General features: G+C 40.0%; 1 protein-coding gene across 17 annotated transcripts in view; it reads left to right on the forward strand.

The window, feature by feature from the left end:
* Positions 1–15,852, forward strand: part of FOXP1 (forkhead box P1) — a 442,295-nt gene that overhangs the window by 338,780 nt on the left and 87,663 nt on the right. The window contains exon 1 of one of the 17 annotated variants that reach the window (XM_090021555.1): positions 4,805–5,770. The exons of the other annotated variants lie outside the window; for them this stretch is intronic. The gene's annotated coding sequence lies outside the window, so the exon portion shown is untranslated. Of the gene's footprint in view, positions 1–4,804; positions 5,771–15,852 lie in introns of those variants that run through there. 17 annotated transcript variants of the gene reach the window in all.

Raw genomic sequence — 15,852 nt, forward strand, 5'->3', positions numbered from 1 at the left:
GAGTGAGCTGTATAATAGACTAATGTGCGTTTTTATATTAAAGGTACCATATTTCATCAGATCTTTTTTTTTTTCCATTCTCTTTTTAATTTAAAACCCTCACAATTTGTATATTCCACTTACTGTTTAGGCAGATCTTTTCTTACATACCAGATCTTTTTTTCTGTCATTTGTAGAAAGAGGTGGAGTAGTGCCTTGAGTGGAAGCAGAGTTGCCAGTAGAGGGCAGTGCAAATAAAAATATGGTTTTCAGCTAAAGCTATATTGGTATCAAGGTCCTCGGGGTGGTGTTCTCTAGCTAAACACAGAGCTTCTGCCATTAGAGAAATAAAACTTCCTTTGCCTTAATTTTAAATGATGCATGCAGTACATAGGTCCTGACCTCCTTAAAAGTGGTCAGTAGTTGCAATCTGCTTGCTTATGTTGATATATCATACGTTACTTGTATTTTATTTATTTATATTGCATTATATACATTTATTTATTTATTTACATTTTATATTGGTGTGGAGGTGTGTACACGCCTCTCTCGCTTTCTTTCTCTCTCTCTTTCTCAGGAACTTTATCATTGTGACAGAATACTTGTCTTTTTTTTAATCCCTTGAACTATGGGTATTGTCACCCCTAAAAAAAAATAATTTGGGGTACAGTGGTCATCCTTTTAAGGTGAAATGTTGCCATCTGCTATCAGATAGTCTTCACCACGGTTTCCTATTCTAAATAAAGGTGAGTGGCCTCTGTGTGTGACCAGTATGTGCCAACTCTTGGCAAATGCAGAATTTTAATGGCAATGGCAGCAGCATTTCCTCTGCCGTACGTGACATAAATGGTATCTCATATCATTAAGGAAAGTAACAGAGAGCATTTAGTGGTGATTACCTTTCAATCCATTGTGTACTTGGGGGCAGAAAAATAATTTATGAAATATGCCCATACAGACTTGGAACAATTTGCACATGATGCTGTGACTGATGCAAACCTGCTGGTATGAGAGTATGCTAATAAATTTACTTTATGGCAGAAACAAGAGATTAGAGTTTATTAGGAAAGGAGATCACAATTTATTAAGATCAATCAAAGATGAATGCCGAGCAAAACTGTTGCCGTTTTTATTTATTTATTTATTTTGAGGCTGGAGGGGTGCAATTATATAAAATGTGTTGTTTACCTGGGATGCTTGATTCATTATTAATATTTTTATGTTTAGAGGGAACCATAATTTTGCCGAAATGCCTTCCATAACTCCTGCGCAATCGTATTCATAACTCACCTGAATGTTGACACATCCTGCTGTGTATATATAAATTAACTAGTAACACTGGCATTATAAAATGATGCATTAAATGAAGATGTGAATGGTAATTTAAAGTATGTCATGAAAAGAAATTTAAACCTTTGTACAATGCTGAGAAGAGTTAAAGCAGCTTCTTCAGGCAAAACTTGCAGGGACAATAAGGAAAATCACGTCGTTAACTCCAGGCCAGAACAGGCCTACTTTTGACACTCATAAATTAGGTATCTTGTTAACTATTTCACTACAAATGTATAATGCATTTGTTTTTAAAGAGACACTGTCTACTTAAAAATCACACCTCTCTCTGGAAAGATATTACTGTCAGGTATCATCTAAAGTTACTAATAGCGAAAAGAAAATGTTCGCTTTGTGCTTTTTCACCGCACTTTGTGGATAGTAAGAATGTTTCCTGTTTAGTCAGTGATTTCTCCCAATTGTTTTCATAGGTCTTTTAAATGGCAGCGGGGGAAAATAAAGCATTCTAAAAACAGGAAAATGTGATTGTAAAACCAGAAAGATTGGCCCAGGGATCCTGGGCTAGGTACAGCACATGAAAGACTTTTGACTCCTAGCTGGTGTGAGTTTAAAGCTGATTTGCTCTCAAACTGACAGTCTCTTTAAAATGCTGGTTACTTATAACAGCTCTGCTTGTACCGTAAATCCACCTCGATCACACAGCCTGCACCACGGTTGGCGCTTCTGTAGTCGCCTCCACGCCGGGGCCAAGGACTCATGGACCAAAGCATACTTCTCAGGGTCCTCTCTTGATGCGAGCATTTTGAAGGGTCAGGCAAGGAGAAGTCTCTGCTGATGACCATGTGGCACCTGATAAAGGATTAACTTAAAAAAAAACCCCAGAAAACCATAAAGCAAAGACAAAACCAGCAATGAAAACTCCGCTCCCATTATTAGTAGCAATCTTTTAAATTTTCCTAAATGCTGTGAATGCACAAATATTATGTTTTAGGGGACTGTCCCGTTTTTCTGAGTTTTCTTCCATCTGTTAACCTGTTGTCTGAATGATCCATTCACTCTTTTCTTGGGTGACTCCTAACAGGCCAGTTTAAAGCATATGGACTTGTCTGCCTGACTTAAATTGGGCACCCACATGAATGCCCGGCTTTTGTCCTGCTTGATGATCTTCATCTCTCAATCAGTATCTGTTGGTGCAGCACATTGGGCCTGACTCTGCTCCTCTTTTGTGGCGTGAGGCTCAAATCCCTTCAGCGAGGTAAATAGAGTGATTTGACTCCTTTATGCTGGTCAAAAGCTGAAGGATTTTTGCCTATTTGAGGCAAAAATGGGCCACTTGGATGCCAACTGGCATGAATAAATGCTGTATGTAGGGTAAGAATATATAGATATAGATATCTGTATATTCTTCCAGCGTACTCACCTCTGCCATAATTTCACAAAACCCTCCTTTGGTTTTGACCTGTGAGCCTGGTCCTCCTGCTATATTCAAGCTATTGATTTTTACCTAAACATCATCACTGCTGTCTAATGTGAGTCAAAATTCAGTGGCACAAAATGCCAAAAACCCACCAAGGGCTCCTCACTTATCCCTCAGGAATGGATTTGAGCTGTCATTTTCTGTTAATGTATGAAATCTGTTTTCCCCAGGCCTGTTATAGCTGGACTACTCTGGATTTGCGCAGCCTGTCCATATTTTAAGAGATTGAAAAGCAGAAGAGCATGTGGCTCTACCTGGTCCAAAATACTTGCTGGCTTAGAGATACATTTTATTTCATTGTCGCCTTACTAAACCATTGGGCACAGACTGAAAATAGCAGATGTTGGCCGAGTTTGTGGGTCTGAAGCTTTTACGTGGACGGGCATGAAGTGCTTTCAAAATACTGTCTACCAGCTCTCCGGCTAGTTCTTAAATGATGCTTTTCACTTGGGGGTATTTAACCAGTGCTCATCTTCACACGCCCTTTGAGAAGGAGAGCACTGCTATTATCCCCATTTTACAGATGAGGGAATAAAGGAAGAGGTTAAAGCCAGGAACTTATTTTAAAGGGGCGGGCACTCAGCAGCTTGGACAGTTGCAGTTGTCCGACAGGTTGTAGTTCTGTGTTCAAGTCACTAGATAGTGCCCGCTTCGGGAGATGTACTTGCTTCACAGGCCTAAGTCTTTGCTGGTCTCTTGAGATGCGGCGTTGGTGCCGAATCGTATGATCTGTCAGTGATCTGTGAAAACAAAGGCCGAGCTACGCCAGGCTGGCTTCCTTCCTCTCTATCCACCTGCACGTGGCTGTGTAAGTAGGTAGGAACTGAAGGCATCATTCAATCCTGATTCCTGTAATGAGACTGCCAGAAAGTTTGCAGTGCGCAAAACCAAGTCAATCGGGAATCTCCAAAATTGTGGTCCATGGAGCACTGGCTACTTGAGAGCTGCCAGATCACATAAGTCCCTACTTGTTTTTCAGATCCCGTTAAAGAGACCTTTAGATGTGTAGAATAGTCTACTGGTGTTACTTTTCTATGTAAGGAAGTGCCGGAGTGGCCCTAGGCATGCTATCTGAAAATCCCGGTGCGGGGACAGGCGATCCCTGCAAAGAAGCTACCGAAAAGTTTTGAAACGCCCTGTGTTATGCAGTATACCTCAAACTCAACAGTGCTTGGAGGTGTCTGGATAGGAGGCAATCAGGACTCTGGCCCAATACGGCTACAACCTGGATACCTGGATAGGAGGTGTTTTCTTAAGTGTGGTGGAGCATTATTATTAATTCACCCTGCACATTACCCGATTGTGTTGTTTATTTTCCAATACTAAAGGGTATGCGGGTGTGCAACCTTTCCGAATTGTGCCCTCTCCTTGCTGATCTCCTCTTCCGTTTGCTTCTGTCCCTTTAAGAGGCAGGCTTTTTCTGATTCATGGTGGCTCTTTCTGGCAGATTTAGGGTCTTGCAAAAGATGCCCTTAGTCCCTTATTAACTATTCATAAGAGGGTGGGGTCACATTTTTGTGACCTGAAAAAAATCCCATTAATAAATTTGTTATCTGACACGAAAACACTTTAGGGTGAAAAGCAATCCGTATCACATCCCATTTAACATCAGATCACAAGTTGTCAGTAAATTGGGTCCTTTGTCTTTGCTTCTTGTGAGGTTCTTTAGCAGCATAACTAATGGGGCCATTGTCTGGCGTTCATTGACTCTCACAAATAAAGTACATTTGTGGCTGCAAATGGTATTAATGTGGGTTCTGTTTTTCAGTTCCTTGCATGTGAAATAACTGTTTAGGTGAATTTCATGTCTGGAAACATTTTGCAGATTAAAAAAATACAATGGGTGATTGACAGGGGTGAGGTGGATAATTTATGATGGCTTTTTGGGCAAGTGACAGGCGGTCGCTGGGACTGTTACAATCCTCAAGTTAGAGACAGCACAATAACAGGAGTTGTTTTTGCATTAAAGGCTAGGGCCAAAGAGTGTTTCTTTTGAGTTTGCACACGTGAGGCATTGAGAGAGGTTGCTTTGAGTTGCATGAAACCACGAACCCCAGTTACAAATGTGCCACAGACCCAAACAAAATGTTTCACTTCCACTGAGCTCAGAAACGTTTGTCTGGCTGCATTAAAAACAGGCAGCTATAAACTCCCAATTGCGGAGCATTGATCTGAGGGGGACAGTAGATGAATCTCTGCCTTGTGATGTAGGCTAACGTCTTACCATTGCAAGTTTGTGATTAATTTCCTTCAGCTTTGTTAAGAAAAGAAAGGGGTAGGTGTTTCCATTTGCAGGCCAGACACAGCAATCCTGGAACAAACTCGGGGTGGAGCATTTTTGTTGTTGTTGTTTATGCACACCAGGATTATAGAAAGCCCCCCTTTTTTTTTTTGGTTTTTTTTTTTTAACAGAAAAGGGTAAATCTGGGTAAAAAAAAATCATGCGTCACAAACGCAAGTGAAAGTTATTTCTGTTTGATTCCTATTTTTAAAAGCCTGCTATGAACAATTGTGCAAGGTGAGACTTCTGAGTGGCAGCGACTCCTTGCAAAAGAAAAGGTTCGTTCGTCATTAAGTCCTTTTCCTAAGAGTAGTTCGTACCAGCCAGGCGAGCAAGGGCCAGCGTGCTCTGTGTGCCACGCTTTCTAGGGAGCAGACACCAGCATCCTCAGGTCAAAGGGTTAACAGCAATTAACTGGAGTTGCTTTAGAGACAAAAGCATTATTTCACCAAAGCATTATTTCACCTGCCGTCAGTAAAAAGAAAAAAAAAAGAAAAAAAAAAAAAAAAAAAGAGGAGGCCCATTGTGTAGGGGTGTTTGAACTGATTATGTTTAGAGGCTGGTTGTGATTGGTGGAGAAGGGCGTGGCTGATTGGGTAGTTTTGCATCTTGTCAGCCCAGGAGCACCCTTGCGCGTGTAATCTGTCTGTAACCTGAGGAAGCTAAAGACTGTACAACAAGGCTTAATAGAGCTGCATGGCCCAGCACGCTGTTTGTGGTGGCAGCTAAATGGAGTTTGTCAGGTTTGTCAATATGATTGATTTTGTGATTTTTAAAAACAAAATTTTGGGGGGGGGGGGGTGAGAGAGGGGGTGATCTTCCTTGTGTACAGCGTGGCCGTGTAATTTTGCATATGCAGGACTGGAGAGGGCTCTTGCTTTTCCTAAGTTTTGTCTCCTCTTTTAATCCTTGTTTACCAACTTGATGGGGAGTTGCACAGCCACCAGCTCAGACAGGACTGGAGGGGGGAGCAGATACAGGCCTCCTTCCTCCAGCTCTTAAGAAAGCTTTCAAAAGAAAATCTCAGTTCTATCTCTCTTTATTATTCTGCCTCTTTTCCTTCTGTTGGGGCATTTGTGCTGTGCTGCATTTTCATCCAGCGCAAGGATTTATATATGTATATAATATATATAATATAATATTTTGAAAGTCCTTAGTAAGTAATGATGTATCAGAGAAGGCAAGTGCAATGTGTGCGCCTCTCTGTAGCCTATTCGAGATATCAGAAGTAAGCAAATAGACTGGTTATTGTTTCTTTCATTCTGATGTTTAAGTTTCTGTATCTGTCTGGACTATTTTTAGCTCAGCTGTCTTAAATGACTGTAGTTTCTGAAAAAAAAACCCCATCCACAGATGAAGAGAATACTTTGTCAGGTTTAAATGTCAGGGACTGTGATTGTTGAATTTATTTGCTAGTCAATTTGCCATGTGAAATTAAGTGAGTGAGCTTTGTTTTTGACAGTGACTAGTGTTATGAACTCCAGTGAAATGCATGTAACTGGATCTAAACGGAGCTAAGTGTCAGCCCTGCAATACAGTATTTCAGTGCAAATGAGATGAATTTTCGAGGGTGGTGGTGGCGGCAGGAGGGAGGAGGGAACCTTTAGGAAGTGGGTGGTAAGTTTAGAGCAAAGTGCATATACACTCTTCCTCTCTGGAATTAACTCCTTCAAACCCTGTGGCTTTGCAAGAAAAACTGAATGGCTCAGATCACCCCAGTAGCCCACAAAAGTAAAAAGCAAAATAACTGGAAAATGTAGCGTGTTGCTCTTCAGTAAGTGGCATTATTCTGAAGGTGCTACATTTTTATTCTATTTTGTTTTATTTTTACTTTTTTTACCAAAAAGAAGTTTGCTGGCAGGAAATGTGAATCATTCTCTGAGTGACTAAGATCTGTTTATGAAACTAAATCATTGGATTATTTTAGCAATCGGTGCTGCATTGTTAACTAAAATAAATGATTGAAGTTTATGTCTATTAAAATGTAAATTAAACATGTTGTTCCACCTTTTTTTTTTTTAAATAAGCTGAAGCATTAACATGTTTTTCACTTGGCTCAAGGCTTGTTTGTATGACTGATGCTTTAGGGCACAATCCTGAAAGCACAGATATAGGCAAGTAACTTTTCTCGAGGAGTTTCAGGGAAACATAGGGCTGACAGTAAGCACTTTACCTGGGAATGTGTATTTATGGGATGGGGTCCTCAGCATTTTTACTATAGGAAGTCTTCAGGTATCTTCAACACTTTATGTGTGAAGTTGGAAGGGTTCCTATATATAACGGATCTACTTCTAAATACGTGGGTCTAAAATATATATATAGTGTGTGTGTGTGTATATGTGTATATATATGTGTGTGTGTGTGTGTGTGTGTGTGTGTGTGTGTGTGTGTGTGTATATATATATATATATATATATATAAAAAAATCTCATTTATGTCTGCATGTGGACAGATAAGTGTGCTATCTTCATGAACTGTACATGCATCGCAGTAGCAGGGAAGGACAGCAGCCCTGCTGTTAGGATAGTCTTTCTTTGCATCAGCTGGAAAACACATTTTTGGGGGGGCTCTCAGAGGTCTCACGGCCACCCCCACAAATGTCACTGATAAGGATGTAAAGATGAAACCCAAATCTCGACTAAACAGTGCAGCTGACTTGGCCTTGAATGTGATAGAGCTGAACTGAAAACTGATTGGTCTGACACTTTATAATCAAAGTTGATTTATTGTTCATTAGTAGTGCATTAGCCCTTTCAAGCAAGACAGTTATTTGTGTAGTGGCCTGTCAAACAAAAAGACTGCTAGCACCTGTCATTTCTAAACCGGGAGATAAGCAACCAGATATTAAGATAATGCAAATAGAAATACACTTGAACAAGGAAAAGTGCCAGCAATTTTCCTTTTAGAAATATTCTCCTATTTACAAGTGCCAGTGTCAGACGCTAGAAAAACCTGATTAGAAACCAAATATATTCCCCCAAAATAGAAAAGGACGTGGGACCGTAAGGGATATATTCAGCATGTTCCTGCCATGATTTCAGAGCACTTGAGGGCCGAGGATGAAGCACAGACAGGTTAATTCTCTGTTAAAAGTCGGTTAGTAAGCTGCAAGAAACTGAGGCCATTTGTAGCCTTAACCTTACTTTCTTGTAAAGCAGACAGTGCAGATTCAAGGCAGTTTGACTGTTTTTTCCTCCCCCCCCCCACCTCTTCGTCCCCAACGGACAGATGTCATAAAACAGTGTTCTTACAGGCAGGGGTTAATTATATGAAAACGTGATGACATCACAGCAGAGCTGTGCGAATGTCAAAATACATCTGCTGCCATATTCAGACATATTGCTCTGAATCCTCTCCCCCCATATCGCGTCCCCTCCCCCTTCTCGGAAAGGAATGATCTCATGACATAAAACAGAAAACAACACAAGTGTCAAAAGAAAACAAAATTAGTGAACTTTTGTCTGCCACCATAGAAACGAGGATTAACTTCTGTTATTCCAGAGCATGGAATGGAGACTATCTGCATGAGGATATATAGTGTATTGTCTTGTGTGAATTTTCATTTGACAGGGATTTTGGAGCCTGTGATCTTAATTAAATCTCAACTGACTCAAATAATGCATCTAAAGGCATGCAGTGTTGCGTAACCTTGCTGAGTTGGTAAACCATAAATCATCAGAAAGCTTATGATAGGAAAGGCTGCTTTGAAATTTTTTTTGTTTGCTACAGTTAGGGTTTTTTTTTGTTTTTTTTAATGTGCACTTTACTGTACTTATTCACCCTGTTTTTAAGACAGAGGCATCTTGTACTGGGGGCGGGGGGTAAGCTGGGCTGTAGACACGCTCTGACCAGTCATTGCAACATTCGCGGCACTAATCATAAGTAGGCGATGTAGTGGATGTGAAAAATAAAACAAAATCCTGGCTTTCTAGACTTGTCTGTGCTGGGATGGGTGCACCAGGATGATGTGTCTTTTGATGATCCCTAAGCAAGTTTTAAAAAAAAAATGTAACTTAGGTTCCTGCTGAAATCCAAATTGCAGATTGCAGGGTAAATAGGTATCAAATGACTTCACAGAAGCATCATAATTTATCATCAGCCAGCTCTCATTGCTCACCGAGGTATTATTGGAAATGATGGGCAGTCTAAGTCGACCCGGACAGAAGTTTTGCTGATGCTTCGAGCAATGTGCTGTAAAGGTAAACAGGAGGAAGGAAAAACAAAAAAAACCCCACGATTGCAACAGTTGTGTGAATAAGGTTAAAAGATTTCTTGGAGGTTGAGAGAGATGCAGAGGCAGTCCTTTTTTAACTGAACAGGGTTTATGTATTGCTAAAGCTAAGTGCTCTGTACCATTTATTTTTAAAACATAGAAGCTAAATAGATGCCTACTTCTGGGTTAAATGCTTTGTTTCCTTTTAATTGTACACTCTGGCTATCAAGGCAGGGAAGGTTTATGACATCCCAAACCTTAGGGAGACGTTGCAAAGCTCTGATGAGCCTGGTGGACACTGATGTCTTCGAATCAGTTCCCTTGCCAAACACCTTGCTTAAAATTTGGCCTTAATTTATGGAAAAAGGTAAAGGGCCGGTAAGGCAAGTTGCTGATGGTTTTTCCTCCCATCTTTGCTAGAGAAAAGAAATAGAGGTAGGTTTTTTGTGTTTTTTTTTTTTCTTGTTGGTTGTTGTTTTTTTTAAATCGACACCTGCAAAGCTCGATTGTGGGAAAGTCCTGACACCATCAGCTAAATTTGTTATTGTTTGGTGAAAAGCTTGGCTGGTTTGAAGCAGCGTGTTTGTGTTGCTGAAAGCAGAACTGCATTACTGGAAACTAGTTTACTGTAGTTCAGGGTTCAACACCAATGTCCTGTCCGACTTTGTTTTTCTAAGGTGCTTTATTTTCCAGTTGCAAGGAAGGGGGGGTGGGAAAAATGCATCATACACTCATCTGCAGAAGTGGCCGTGCAAGGATTTTGGAGCGAAGCAGCCAAGGGGGAAGAGCTCTTCCTCAGCCTTTCTGATTTTTTTCAACTTTTCCACTGCAGTTTCCTCTGCTAGAAAGTATATCTGTCCTTCGCACCGAAGCTAAATGAGTGTTGGGAAAAGCTGAATGAATTTGGAGCAAATATGCATCGGTGTTGGCTGGTTTGTGCACTGGTTTGCGATGGCTTCACCTTCATTGATTAGGTGAGATGCTGGACTGCTTTGAAAGGGTGGGGGGGAGGACCAACAACAACCCGATAACAGGTTTTAATTTTTAAGCTTTATCTTGCCCTTAAATCTGAAACATCATTGTTCAAATAACTGAGAACAAGGTAAACCAACAACATCAAAAAGGTCGGTTTCTGTGATTTCTCAAGGGCTTGTTATTTTGTACTTTCCAATTCTATTTGATGTCTTGACAAAACAAGATGACACAAGGGAGAATACATTAAATTTTGATTTTCATCTAACCTGTTACAGTAGTAGCAGCTTAATTTCTTTTACTTTTTTTTTTTTTTTTTTTAAACAGAAGATGGCTTTTTGCACAATTACTCTAATTGCCACGCCACTTTATGAGAAGGTTTCTTTAACGGGTTTCCCATTTGCCTTGATTTTGCTAGGCATTTTTTTGAACATGTTTTGACCTTTAACACACCGAGAGCTTGCTGGTTGGAGTGTGTCTTCATTAGAAGTAAATCAGTGAATGGCAAGATTGTCAAAGAAGCAACTGATGTTTTCTCATTAGAATCTAATTTGCACCGTTGTGCTTAGCTGTGATGTTCAGATGAAGGTGTCTGTGCTAGGTGTGAAAAGCTGCACGTTTTAGGCAAATAAAGTTTACAAGTCTGTTAAAGGCTGCAGTGCCAAACAAAGTGGCAACACCTAAGTGAGCATTTAAGCAGAAGGGAAGTTGAGGATTTTGTGTTTGATTTAAGCCGATTGGTTTAACAAGGTGAAAAATTTCAAATAGCTTATGAATATTTAAACTGGCCAGTCCAGTATATGTCTCCTCTAACATCCAAGTTTAAAGAACAGATAGCTCCCATGTTTAACCCCATTCAGCAAAGAATACAGTTGAAGGGAAGACGAGGACAATTTTTTGTCCTAAAATGTGGTCCTTCTTGTTCCACTTTTTTAAAACCTGCCCGAAGAAAAAGAAAGCCTCCCTGTAACTTTTTTCACATCAAATGATGGACAGATTGAATGCTGCTGATTCAGTCCTTTTTTTTTTGTTGGTGTTCATGAATTAATATACCGCTATAACCCATCTGAAATTCGGATGTTTCTTAGTGTATGGAAGATGCTGAGTTTTCAAAGGGGTCTGAGCAGTTTGGGGAGCATTTTGGATTTGGGCACGTGGTGGTGGCCTTTGAGTTTGGGGATTTTTTGACAGTGCTATTGGTCCAGCACTTCTTTCCTAAACTCTGAAGGAAAATACTGATGGTTCACTGCACTTTTTTTCTATTGAACTATTACAAAATGTCATCAGGGACTGTAATCCTGCCCATTAAGTTATTAATTTTCCTCTTCTGTAGGTGTAATGGAAAGCAAAAGGGAAACTTTTTCTAGGTTAAAAATATAAACAATTGCAAGGCTGAAAAGATTTCTCTCTTTCAGTCCTTGCTTGGTTGTGTATGCTCTGTTATAGTCTGTATTTCACAAATGGTAAGAGAAGGAAGGATTTATGTAAACTGTATTTTTTATGCAAATGAAGTAGGTATTTATTATAGCTGTAACAATTAGCCTGGATTTAGTGAGGAACCTAGTGGGCATGACGAGGTCTAGATAAGATCAGATGTTCCAGTCTCAAAACAAATATGAAATGATTCCACTTTTTCTTTAAAGTAGTAAAGAACTGAGAAAGCTTCACAAAGTGGATGCTGTGAAATACTGCCAAATATCAGGAAAAGCCCAGGTTAGTAAGTTCCCCAGGTCAAAGGAAGATCTCGACTATTGATAAAACGTAGCAAACAAAACGATAACAATAAAATGTTAATTGAATTTTTAAAGAGGGCTTTTTTTTTTTTTCTCTCCCTGTCTCTCTTTTAATAGGGGGTTGTATTGTTGCAGAAAGAACAGTTATGCTAATGACTGACTACTTAGCTGATTTTACATTAATATAATAAACATTACCTGTCTTAATGTGTTGTACAGTATTATGGCAAAATAGCTAAGTCTAAAAGTGAAATTCCATTTTGCATAATGAAACAGAATTATAGTTTCCACATGAATAGTTCTAGCAGTGTGGCTTTTTTTTGTTGTTTTGAAGACTGAAATATTATGTCAGAAATGTTTTACACTCCCAGGGTAGATACAGGTACTATATTCAGTATTTTTTTATTTTACGGGGATCAGATACCAGCTGCGGCATTATGCTTTTCTGCTGGATAACGTATCAGCGCTTTATCCTTTCTTGTGGTATCACCAAAGCTATTTTACATTGTTTCACTTGAGGTTTTCTGGATTTCGTATTTTTTTGCACCTATTACTAGTATAGCAGGCAGTTGAAGTTAATGGCTATTATGCTTTGCCTGGCTAGGTCTATTTCTTTTTTTCCCCCCCCCATCGAATCCATGAGTTTGAACTATTATTCAGTCATCGATTCTTTTTGTGTGTTTAGTTACATTTTTGCTCCCTTTTAACTTTTGGGAATGAGACTTCTATCCAGGAGATAGAAGTCAGCTCTCCTGCAATGCAAGCACTTGGCATTTTAAACCTGTCAAAATCAAGCTCACCCCAGATGTCACAAGGGAGGAGGAATATTCTTTTTAATTTAAAGAAATGATCTGAAATATGTATGTAGTATTTATTAGCTAGCAGTAATTTAACCATCTTCAGTAGCAGGAGCATAACATGTTAAAAAAAAAAAAGGCATTGTCTTTGTTTCTTTTGTGCAGATGTTAACAAGCTGAAATAATTTGGTTAGTCTTTAAGTATCTAACACAAGTGCAAGTGGAAAACTATAGAGGATGAGATAAATCATAATTATTTTCATTCCCTTGACCCTTGCCCAAGTTAGATAAAACCGTGACATATGTGCCACTGGTGTAACTCCATTGTTGGATTTAGGGAGGAACTTAATTTAGGCTGCTTTAAGTTTTCCTTGGTAAGCATTTCCATAATAGAGGGTGTTTTCAGGGCTGGAGAGATGAGCAAGGAGGGAGGGCGAATGTGTTGGAAGCCCGAGAAAGAGCAAACAGCACCCGGAGAGAAACTGTGCGCGTCTGAAAACAATTGTTAGTATTAAAGACATTTTTTGCCGTTGATGGTATTAAGATGTCAGCAGGTCTATACTAGCAGAGTCCCGACAGCCAAAGTGCAGCTGTATTTTTACCTTTAGTGCCAGGTCTGCAGGCAGCTGGGTATCTGCCCCACCCTATTGTTATCAGTCAGCATTGCAGCGCACAGTTTATTAAACAATCATCACAATAACAGCAGCAGCAACAGTTCCTTCTGAAAATTAGCAATAAACACCTAAATAAAGGGCGACTTCTGTTCCGCTTGGTAAGTTCGCATTCTTTAAATGGATCTGCCAGGAGTTTAATTTGAACTCCAACTCCCTGAAGGCAGTAAAAACAGAATTATTTTAGTTCTTCATAAACTGCCTTCTGTGATTCATTGTTAACTCATAAAACACACACACACATTTCCATGCACTTAAGCGGTTAAGCCATTTTCAAAGTTGGTTTGTAACGTATTTCTTTGTTTTGCTGGCGACACATGCGCATGGACCTTCCGGAGAGGGAGAGAAATCTGAAATTAATTTATAGCCCCCACTTTAGGTTTCATGTGTGATCAGACACGATATCAGAGATAAACATTTTGATCTAAAGTAATGTGCTTTATATTGTGCGGTATCTAAAATAAAGTTTAGTTTTGACTGAATACACTCAAAAAGGGACCCATAAATATTAGAGAGCTGTAGTTAAGAACTTACATGACTGTTTTAAATACTATTGATTTAAACCACTGGCTGGATTTTATGAATCAAAGTGTAATTTCCAAGCTTTGGCTATATTTCTCAATGCTAAAGCAGTCTCTCTTGTGTGCCTTTAGCAGCTTTCCAGACATTCAACACGGGATTAAATGATAGTAGTTACAATGATCAATAGGTTAAGACCGGTACAATCACTCTTACCGCTAATGACCTCGGTAGTAATGGGTAATAAAGTGTGGGCTATAATAGCCTATTGCTGGTGCTGCATGCCCTTTGATTCCTAGTATTACTAGGGACTAGGTACATGAAAAAGTTGGACGTTGGGAGTTAAGGGAGTGGATATATAGGCCATAATTCTTAACTATTTAAAGTCCTTAAACAGGGCTCTGTATTTTTTTTTTTTTTTGACACAATAGTTTCTGCTCCATTTGAATATGTTTGTGAAAGGTTTCCATAATTTATTTTCATGATATGCTGGAGCAGAAACTTGGGGTAAATCTAACTTTTATTGCATTGATAAATTAGAGGCCGAGCCGTCGGCAGAGGCTCAGAGCTAACTGGTGTGAAAATGTGGTTTCAGATGGTAAAACTAAGTTGAGCTTATCCGCACACTCCTCCTCTCTTAAGCATGCCACATAGCTGTTTTTCCTTATCAGTAAAATACTCCTGCTTTAGCAGAGTATGCGGTGGGTATCAAAACTTCACAGTTGCTTTTGCAGCGTAGGGCCAAATCCTGGCCATGCTGCGGCAGAAGTGAATGGGAGTCGTTCCCGTAGAGCCAAGGGCAGAATGTGGCCCATACTATTAATCACCGATGTGTAGGGTTTGCAGAACCCCACCTATTCCTGTCTGTATCCCTGGTTGCCGTCATAAATCTGACTGATGAGTGTTTGTGTTGTCTGTCTTCCAAGAATGGCACAGAAAACCTACTTAAACATGCTTCCTTTTCTGTTTGCTCAATCCAGCTCGAGCAAAAGGTAGCCCAAACCTCAGGGTAAAGAAAAAGTGCTTTTGGGGTGGGATGGTGCAGGTGAGTCATGCTCGGGCCTGGATGGCGACTCCTTTATCGGTTTAGGGATTTTCTACTCGGGGACGGGGAGTTTCAACGTTAAAACCCGGTGGTGGTTAAGTGTTAGGTGCCTTCCTAGTCGGGCCGGCTGGTGTCTCTGTTTTGTACCACCTGACCCTGGCAGTTGTGTGTGCAAGGACTGGCCGGGGTGTTTCCTATGGAAATGCAGACAACTTAATCCCAGTCCCTCCCTAATCAGCGGAGCGTTTTTGCTGACTTCAGGGGAGCCTGGATTTGGCCCTGTCAATAAAGCTTTATTTCCATAAGGATCACGCAGAAAAGTCCGATGTCAATGATGGCGTATCGTCCAGCTGTGTGCCGTAACCTACATTCGGGAACACGGGGCCATCCGGGGAACTCCTGGGTGACCTTCCAGTGTTATGCTAATGCGATGTCAAGAGCGCGTAACCGTTTGTGTGACTCTTTCCAACCCGCATCTTGAGAGCGGTTTCTGGCCCTTGCACACAACATGTACACAACAACACTGGAGGACGTGCACTGTACATGCATCTGACCTTCAGGAACCATTTTTAGTTCATCAAAATTAGTGATGCTGAGAAATCAGGACATCAGTGCATAATGACTGTGAAATTAGGAATGAGAGCTCGCTATGCAAATGACAGGACAAATCATGTGAAAAAGTCAAGATAAACTGCATATTAAGACATTATGTTACATAAAATTAATACTGCATTTCTCCCTTGCTTACTACTACCCTGAAAGATTTTTTTTAAACTCTTTTATCTTCTGATCAGCTATTGTCTGCTGATTTTTAAAAAGTGGTGCATAGAAAAAGTGCAAAACATGTTATTACCTTTTATTGTAATACATGAGAT

Source organism: Crocodylus siamensis, chromosome 11 (assembly GCF_052110815.1).
Source record: "Crocodylus siamensis isolate JL-2025a chromosome 11, ASM5211081v1, whole genome shotgun sequence".
Lineage (NCBI taxonomy): Eukaryota > Metazoa > Chordata > Crocodylia > Crocodylidae > Crocodylus > Crocodylus siamensis.